The sequence below is a fragment of the Dromiciops gliroides genome, chromosome 1 (assembly GCF_019393635.1).
Source record: "Dromiciops gliroides isolate mDroGli1 chromosome 1, mDroGli1.pri, whole genome shotgun sequence".
NCBI lineage: Eukaryota > Metazoa > Chordata > Mammalia > Microbiotheria > Microbiotheriidae > Dromiciops > Dromiciops gliroides.
Genome location: NC_057861.1, coordinates 633,233,909 through 633,244,207, shown reverse-complemented (window position 1 = coordinate 633,244,207; position 10,299 = coordinate 633,233,909).

Below are 10,299 nucleotides of genomic sequence, written 5' to 3'. Positions count from 1 at the left end.
AAAATAATGACAAAATTCATCTGGAAGAACAAAAGGTCAAGAATATCAAGGGAATTAATGAAAAGAAAATGCAAAGGAAGGTGGCCTGGCCATACCAGATCTAAAACTATATTATAAAGGGTAATCATCAAAACTATTTGAGACTAGGGGCAGCTAGGTGGTGCAGTGGATAGAGCACTGGTCCTGGATTTGGGAGGACCTGAGTTCAAATCTGGCCTCAGACACAACACTCACTAGCTGTGTGACCCTGGTCAAGTCACTTAACCCTCATTGCCCTGCCCAAAAACAAACACACACAGAAAAAAAACTATTTGAGACTAGCTAAGAAATAGAGTGATGGATCAGAGGAATATGTTAAGCACACAAGACACAGTAGTAAATGACTATAGTAATATGTTTGATAAACCCACAGACTCTGGCTTCTGGGATAAGAATTCACTATTTGACAAAAACTGCTGGGAAAACTGGAAAATAGTATGGCAGAAACTAGGCATAGACCAACATCTTACACTGTATACCAAAATAAGGTCAAAATAGGTACATGATTTACACATAAAGGGTAATACCATAATTGAATTAGGAGAGGAAGGGATAGTTTACCTATGTAAACTATAGAGAGGGGAGGAATTTATGACCAAACAAAATATAGAGAATATTATGAAATGTAAAATAGATAATTTTTATTACATTAAATTAAAAAAGGTTTTGCACAAATAAAACCAATGCAATGAAGATTAGAAGGAAAGCAGAAAGCTGGGAAACAATTTTTATAGCCAGTGTTTCTAATAAAGGCCTCATTTCTCAAATATATAGAGAACCGAATCAAATTTATAAGAATACAAGTCATTCACCAATTGAGAAATGGTGAAAGGATATGAACAGGCAGTTTTAGATAATGAAATTAAATTAATAGCCATATGAAAAAAATTTCCCAATCACTATTGATTAGAGAAATGCAAATTAAAACCACTTTGAGCTACTACCTCATACCTATCAGATTGGCTAATATGACAGAAATGGAAAATGATAAATGTTGGAGAAGATGTGGGACAATTGGAACACTAATGCATTGTTGGTGGAGTTGTGAACTGATCTGACCATTCTGGAAAGCAACTGGGAACTATGCCAAAAAGGCTATAAAACTGACCCCTCAATACCACTAATACATCTGTATCCCAAAGAGATCATAAAAAAGGGAAAAGGACTCACATGTACAAAAATATTTATAACAGCTTTTTTTTAATCATAAAAGTATTTTGTTATTTTCTAGTTACATGTAGAGATAGTTTCCAACATTTGTTTTTATAAGATTTATAGTTCAAAAATTTTCTCCTTCCCTTCCTTCCCTTCCCCCTCCCCAAGACAGCAAGCAATCTGATATAGGTCATATTTTCACAATCACATTAAGCATATTTCTTCATTAGTCATGTTGTAAAAGAAGAATCAGAACAAAAGGGGACAACCTCAAAAAAGAAAAAACAAAAACAAAAAACAGTATGGTTCGATCTGCATTTAGATTCCATAGTTCTTTTTCTGGATGTGGAGGGCATTTTCCATCATGAATCCTTTGGAATTATCTTGGATCATTGTATTGCTGAGAAGAGTCTATCACAGTTGATCATCTACAATGTTGTTGATACTCTGTAACAGTAACAGCAACATTGTGTGATAGATTTAGCTCTTCTCAGAAATACAATGATCCAGACTTAGCTCTTCTCAGCAATACAATGATCCAAGATAATTCCAAAGGATTCATGATGGAAAATGCCCTCCACATCCAGAAAAAGAACTATGGAATCTGAATGCAGATCGAAGCATACCATTTTCACTTTTGTTGTTTTTGTTTTTTCTTTCTTGTGGTTTTCCCCTTTTGTTCTGATTCTTCTTTCACAATGTGACTAATGTGGAAATATCTTTTTATGAGATTGTACATATACAACCTATATCAGATTGCTTGCTGTCTTGGGGAGGGGGGAGGGAGAAAAATTTGAAACTTGAAATTTTGCAAAAATGAATGTTGAAAACTAAAAACAAATAAATACTATTGCTTTTTTTTTTTTTGGCAGGGCAATGGGGGTTAAGTGACTTGCCCAGGGTCACACAGCTAGTAAGTGTCAAGTGTCTGAGGTCGGATTTGAACTCAGGTACTCCTGAATCCAGTGCCAGTGCTTTATCCACTGTGCCACCTAGCTGCCCCTTTTATTGCTTTTTTTTTAAAGAGCTGTTTCCCTTTTGTCTTTGTATTCTCAACCCCTAGCATAATGCCTAGCATATAGTAAGTGTTTGCTGATTGATTGGTTCATTAAAGTATGAGTAATTATTCTTGTTCTAGTTGACTTCAGAGGGCAGAAACAAAGACCAATTGTTGAATGTCATAGGGAAAAAGATTTCATTTTGATATATTGAAGAACTTCCTAACAATTATACCAATGCAAGAATAGAGTAGGCTGAGGTAATGAGGTCCCAGATGACTGGAAGTGTTCAAGCAGAGGTAAATAAATTGTCACCTGTAAAGGGTGTTATAGACATGATTCATCTGTTAGACTGGAAGTTGGAATAGGTGACCTCTAAGTTCTCCTCCAACTCTCAGAGTCACATGACTTGCTACCCACATACACAGAGAAGATGCTTTCTAAGGGGCCTGTATCCCCTTTAGTTGCCCAGCACCTAAGTGGATCCTGGTTTCACCTGGGAAATTTGTGAGATGGGTTAAGGGGGAGGCAGTACTGAAAAGGGGAAATCAGGAGTGCTTCTTTAAACTCCATTTTTGGGTTTGCGTTATTTCCTTGTAAAGAGAAGGTTTCATTCCTACCTAATTAATGTATATAATTTATATACATTATATATATGTGCATGTGTATAATGCAAAATATTTATTAATAATATCTTGGGGGACCCAGAAATCTCCCCTTCTTTGTGTGTGTGTGAGGCAATTGGGGTTAAGTAACTTGCCTAGGGTCACACAGCTAGTAAGCGTCAAGTGTCAGAATCCAGATTTGAACTCAGGTCCTCCTGACTCCACTGCACCACCTAGTTGCCCCCCCTTCTTTCTTAAGGCAAGCTTTTCTTGAGAGATTCCAGCAAATCTCATTGGGTCAAACCCAAGCAACCGCAGTTTACAAAGAAACTTGGGTGAAGACAGATCCTTTTTTCTAGATAGCCCAAGGACATTACTGATGAGATTAAACCACACCTAGGTAGAAAAGTATTTTGGGTGGGGCTCTTATATTCTTTCTCTGTGTCATCCCTGGACTTCATTTTAATATAACCCACCTCCAATCCTGTCAAATAATTAGATTTGAATGATGTTAACCAAATAGATTTGATTTCTGTGTGATGGATCTCCTACAGTGGGAAGGGTATATGAGCTGAGACCCAACCACAAAGAAGGGGCCTTTGTTCTGAGATACCATAGACCTTCTTTTATTAATATCCTGCCAGCCATATTAAGAAAATGATGAAATTATCAAAAAACTGTTTCATATTTTTAATTGTACATATATTCACATATACACACATGCATACAGTCATACATACAGTCATATAAACAATCTAACCATAAACCAGTAAAGTCTGGTGGTAGAAGAGCTTTAGTTAGTATTCTAATTCAAGAGTTGGAACTAAGCCCCTTAGGGAGGGAAGGAGAAAATTTCTCTCTCTTCTTCCCCTCCTATTTTACCATGCCTTTTGAGAGACTAGCAGCTTCAGGGAGTGTGAACTATCATGGTAGAAAAAAGTGCTATGGGTAGACTCTACAAAGTCACTGATCCTCAGAACTCAACAGAGTGCTCCACCTAAGTGGAACTTCATGAGGATTCTATGGAGAAAAGAACTTGCAGTTAATATTAGGAGTTGTGGGACACAATCACTCCCCAAAATTCCAAATAATGCCATAAGGAGTTGTGATCTAGTCTTTGACATATGCTTCTCTCCATGTGTGCCTCACTTCTTTTGTTCCTTGAGTTTGTGTACACTCTCCCCATGAACCTTGTGGATATTTGTGGGGAGGGTGTGCCCCGGACTTTTGAGAGGAATGTTTTTGTAACTACTATTTTTTGCTATACTATTGATGTAGGAGGCAAAAAAAGGGGTTAACAGAAAAATCCAAGACCCAAGCTTTAATTTAGATCTGAGCTCTAAGAGGGATTCAGAACCCAGTTAATGGATAACTTAAGACTTGAGTCTTCATTAATACAAGTCAGGGCCTAGTTTTTCTGTTACCCACATAAATCAGCACCCATAACAAGAACATAAAGAGGCAGGTCATAGAGACCTTAACAATAACAATGATAAATTGATAGGGTATAGAAATTCTACTGATAAATGAAGATATTTTGAAACTAGCCATGGGAATCAAAAAGTGACATGTGCAGAAAAGGCCAAATTTGTCCCCAGATTCACCTTATGACGTGTAAACCCCAAAAACACACCACCAAAGGTACCACCTCGGGGGTTGACTTAGAACCCTAGGAACTCCAAATTAGGTTAAATCCTCCCCTGTACCTTCCTAAGGTGGAGATTATTACAATGAGACTGATAATCGATTTGTCCATACTATAAATATAACTGTCTTTTCTTTCCCTATTCGAGAGATACCTTTCCACTTTTCTGGTTCTCTCCCTATGTTCATTCACAGCATTGCAATAAAACTTGGGAAACTGAGTCTTGTAATTCTTTTGGGACGACTCATGATCAATTTGACCCTAAATTCATCCCATGTCACTATCTTAGTAAGTACCTTAGCTAAAAAGGTACAACGGATGCCACAACGGATAGAGCACCAGACCTGGAGGAAGACCTGAGGTCAAATCTGGTCTCAGACACTTACTGGCTGTGTGACTGTGGGCAAGACACTTAACCCTGTTTGCCTCAGTTTCCTCATCTGTAAAATAAGATGGAGAAGGAAATGACAAACCACTCCGGTATCTCTGCCAAGAAAATGCTCCAAATGGGGTTATGAAGAGTCAGACACAACTGAAACAACTGAGCAACAACAACAACAAAAACTAATGGAGTCTTACTGTTAGTGAGAAGCACTCTTGTCAGGAATGATGAGCATTAGGATTATATCTTCTGAGGGTTATCTTCAAGTACCCTGAGAAAATACCAACTGAAATTCTGGGAATCCTAGATTACAAGTGCACACTGAGGGAATAGCCCTAGAAAGGTGAGGCATCCCTAATGAAGTAGACAGTTCTTGCTTAATGTAAATTTGTATTATGCAAATTTGACTTTACATAAAGGATTCTGAAAAAAATCCACTTTACAAAAATCCCCCCCAAACAAACCAACAACAACAAACAAAAATCCCTATTAACTTTACAGTATTGGGTTCTCCGATTTTTGCTCCATGTCTTCCTACCCCCACCAGCCCCCTCAAAAAAAAACTTCCAAGTGAAAACAGAATAGATCCACAGAGAGATCACCACCAAGGGGCAAGAGAAGAGACCTTTCCCCTGCTCCTTCCCCTTATCCATGTGTCCGGCCCGCTAGTGTCTGCCTTTCCACCATCCGAAGTGGGGTAAGGCATTTCTGTCTTTGGTTCTGTGTATTACCCATCTTCTCTTGTCTGTGTCCATGTCTAGTCCCATGTAAAGTGAGAACTGCTTGTATGTATAATGCAGGTCTCAGTGCACTAATCTCTTGCTGACAGGCTTAAGCATACAAATCACAGAACAAGTAAGCTTAATCTTGAGGAAATCTCCTCTCCCAACAAACCATAATTCTTTAACTTCTTGTGTGTGTGGTTTTTTTTTCTTCCCTACACAGATTTCTGGGAAATGTATGAATTGATCTAGAATATAGCTCTAGTCTTTTACCCATAGGATCCCCAATTCCTGTAATATGCTGAAGTTAAAAAAACCTGTCAGATATGAGAGCTTTTTATTTCACCCTTATAGAACATAACACAAAGGACTCACATTAACCTATGAACAATTGAAATAATTCTTTCCTTCCAGTCTCACTTTTTCCTAGGGTTCTATGCCTCTCAGACTCATAGCTCCACCTTGTGGTTTGGATTCCCTTAGGAAGAGAAATAAATTTGGAGTTGTTAGAAGGGAGATACCAGTGAGTCCCATTTTCACACCAGAGACTCATTTAGGCATTCAGTCTTATGGTACTTCTCTGATGACTTATGGAAGGAGGGGTTTTCTGGAGCCAGCTTGAACCGATTGTTAAATTTTCAATGTGACCATTTATATCTTGGAAACTGACAAATGCTATAAATCAGGGCTTGAGTTATTATTATTATTATTATTGATCGTCTAGACGAAAGTGATGGGAAAATGGTAATAATGCAAATTTTTAAAAGTGTGTCATGGGGTACTTTTTTTTTGATCAAGTTGTTAACCATTGACTAGTATATCAGTGCCTGAGATGGAAGGAACAAAGCATTTGGAGTTACTAGACAAGCAAATAACATAAGATCAGCCCTCACTATCTGAAGAAATCATGGTAATTAAAAAAGAAAGAAAGAAATCATGGTAATGGATCCAAGAAGGAAATGTTCAGGTTTTTTTTGCTTCCACCATTTTGTGGCTTGATCCCTTGCTGTTCTTCAAGCTTGTTGGACTGTATGTTTGGTCCCCTTCTTTCCAAATCTGGTACTGTCCAAGAGTTCCTTCTTCTCTCAAGAGAAGGTTAGACTCCAGGTTCCTCTTCTCTCTCTAAGAGTCTGAGCACTAAGCACTGGAACTCCTTTTCTCTCTCAAAAAGGCTGGATCCTTGAACATTAAAGTCCATAGGTGCCCTTCTCATGCTCTGTGCTCCTTATCCTTCAGGGGTCATAAATAGCATGGAGGAAAAAGTCTTTTTTAAGGCACCAGCTGATCTAATCCTTGCTACAAAGCATTTGTCCATCTCCTACTTCCATTCCCCCCACCTTACTTCTCCTCCCTCCAAAACCCTTCCCAGGTCCCCAAACCCAAGGGTTCACATTTGATTCCTCTCTTGACTTTCAACATCTAGCTATCCTTTGATGGGCAAATGGTCATTTCTGTCACAGACATATTTGGAACAATCTTTCATATTGTTATATCTTTTGGCCACTTATATATCCATCATGAAGTGGTGGTCTTATATATTTGTACTAGTTCCCTATATATCTTGGATATCAGACACTTATCAAAGATATCTTATACAAAAAATTTTTCCTAAAATAAAATAAATTTTTTTTTTAAGACAGGGTTGGGGGGCCACTAGGTGGTGCACCGGCCCTGGAGTCAGGAGGACCCGAGTTCAAATTCGACCTCAGACACTTGACACTAGCTGTGTGATCCTGGGCAAGTCACTTAACTCCAATTGCCTCACCAAAAAAAAAAAAAAAGGGAAGGGAAAAAAAGGAAAAAAAGGAAGGGTTGGATTCAAAGACCTCCAGGATTCCTTCCACCTCTAAATTCCTTATCTTATGGAAAGCCAGCATAATAAAAACAAAGAATAACAACAAAAATTGTTTTCCTAAGTTTTCCTTTTCTTAATCGCAATGGTTTTCTTTGTGCAATTTAATGTAACTCAAATGATCTATTTTTATTTATTGTGATCTCTCCTCTATCCTTTAGTTTAAAACTGTTCCTCTAGCCATAACTGCAAAAGGCACCTAAGCTCATTCTTTTTAAATGTTTTATCGTATGATCTTCAATATTCAAGTTGTATAACCATTTTGAACTTATTGTAGTATATAGTGTAAGATGCTTGAACTTATTGAGTACAAAGTATAAGATGTTCCAAATTTAATTTCTGCCAAATAGCTTTCCAGTTTCCCCAGTTCTTATTGAATAGGCAGTTCTTTCTTTATTATTTTATGTTCTCAAGCTTTTCAAACACTGAATTCCTGAGTTTGATTATTTCTGATTCTTCCTTATGTATTCTGTTTCAGTTATCTACTTTTCTATTTTTTTGACCAATACCAATTTTTTTTGCTGATATAATAGCTAGCATTTACATAGTGCTTTAAGGTTTGCAAAACACTACAAATTACATATATATATATATATAATTTTTTTTGATCCACACAAGAACCCTGGGAAGTAGATGCTATTATTATCTACATTTTATAGATGGGGAAACTGAAGCTAAGAGGTTAATCAATTTGCCTGGGGTCACACTGCTAGTAGGTGTCTGAGGTCAGATTTGAACTCAGGTTTTAATAACTCCAAATACGGAGATCTATCCAATGTACTACCTAGCTGCTGCCGATTACTGCTCTTTACAGGTTTAAGATATAATTTGAATACTGGAAAGGCTTTCCCTGATTCATTACCTGGGGTTACTTTCTACTTTCCTCTTTTGACTAATAAAGAGCTAAGCTTCCACTACTGAGATAATAGGTTCATTCATCCATATTCAACAGCTATTTACTCAGTATTTACTATGTGCCCACTCTGTATAAAGCACTGAGAAAACAAAAATATGAACAGGATACAATCCTTGTTTTTAGGAACTTAAAGAAATAACTACACCACTAAGTGGCTTGAGGAGTGAGCAGATAGATGATATGATCATTGACCAATAGGATGGCTCTGTTTTGGCTAGGCTTGGTGGAGGGGTGGGAAAGTGTCACCATCCATCATCTATCTGCCCAGACCAGGAAACAGGAAGGGAAGAGCTGAGTTAGATGGCAGGATTAGGGACAAAAGATAGTTCCTCCTTCTTCCTTCTCTTCACTGCATCCCCAGCCACAAGTCAGGCCTTCTGAATATAGAATTGAAATATTATCATAGAATCTTAGAACCTGTCTGGTCTAACCCCCTGCATAAATAAATCCAACATAAGGTTTAGAAGGCAAATTTCCAGACACACCCTGCTGCCAACATAGAGACCTTTCCTATTAAATACAAACTCCAGTCTTGGCCAGAAAATTGTCTACCTTTGCACTCCTTCCTTCACTTCCCATTTAATTTACTCTTCCCCCATTGAGCCCTTCTGACAATCACTGTCATCCACCCACCAGCCCTCCTCACTGAAACAAGACCCCCATCCTTCACTCATCCCCTACTTGCCCTCTCATCTCCCAGAATCTCCCTACCTCCTTCATCCCTCCTTCTGTTCCCACAGCCCCTCACCCATACATCTAGACCCTAGTCCTAATCATTTCCCTAATTTTGGCCCACCTTCCTAAATATCAAGATCTTTCCCCAGCTCTCAAAGATGGCAACTAAGTGCTGACTGTAGCCAGACAATCCAATTAGGAAGAGAAAGTGTCTGGGCCTGGTGAACGTGGGCCCCAAGGAGAAAAAGGAAAGTAGGGAGGAAGAGAGGCTGAGTGCTCCCACCCCCTCTACAGCCTTGCACCGTTGGTTTGGCCCCCGCCCCCGCCTCTGGAGGATGCCAGATACCAGCTGCCTCATTAGCCTATAATTAGCCGAGATCTACCAGTCCCCCTCCCCCTCCCTCAGGCTAGTGGGGAAAGTGGAAACCCTCAATGAACTGCTGGTGAACTGGCCTGCGCAGGAGGGGAGGAAAACCTAGGGGACGCAAATGGGGGTGGGGGGGAGGGAGGATAGCCACCATCCCCGAGTCTAAGACAGGAGGTAGTTGCTCTGATCCGGGGAAGGAAGATCAAAATAGGCAGACCCCCTTCACCAAGGGGATGGATCCTCCTAGGAGGGTTTGAAGGCGAGAGAGACGGGGCAAAATTGAAAAAACAAACGGAGAGACCTCGGGCTAGAGGGGGGAGAGAAGGGAGACCGGAGCGGGGGGGGGGGGGGTGGGGGGTGGGGAAGGTCCGAGGTGGGGGGAGGGAGGGAGAGACCAAGGGGGCAGTGAAAGGGAGGAGAAACGAGGGAGAGACCAAGGGGGGGAGTGAAGAGAGGGGAGATTAAGGGAAGGGCCAAAGGAGGGAATGAAGGAAAGGCTGGCAGAACCAAGTCCCTTCCCCCTCAGCAGAGCCAAGAATCTATGTTCTTTGGTGTGAGGAGGGGGAGTCTGGGAGCAAGAAGGTTGAAGAAGGGTTGGGGTGGAGAAAAGGATGAGCAAGCATTGTCATGGCAACCAGGACCCAGTGCTTCCCTGAATTTGGCAGATCCAGTCATACCTCAGGCCCAGTCACCTGGGACCCAAGAGGGAGGCACTGAGCAGATTAAGGATGGGAGAGGTGGTGCTACAAAGGAGAGCCCCCCCCTCCCCTGCCGTTGCCCCCAGCTTGTTGTAAGAGGGGATAGGAGCAGGGACAAGCAGGGAAAATCAATGAGAAAGAAGGGAAAGAAAGGGGACTCCCGGGTCTTGTGAGGAGGGAGCTGGGAAATACCAGGCATTTCTCACTCTGTCCCTGGTGTTGGGAATCCTGGAAACCCAGAACTC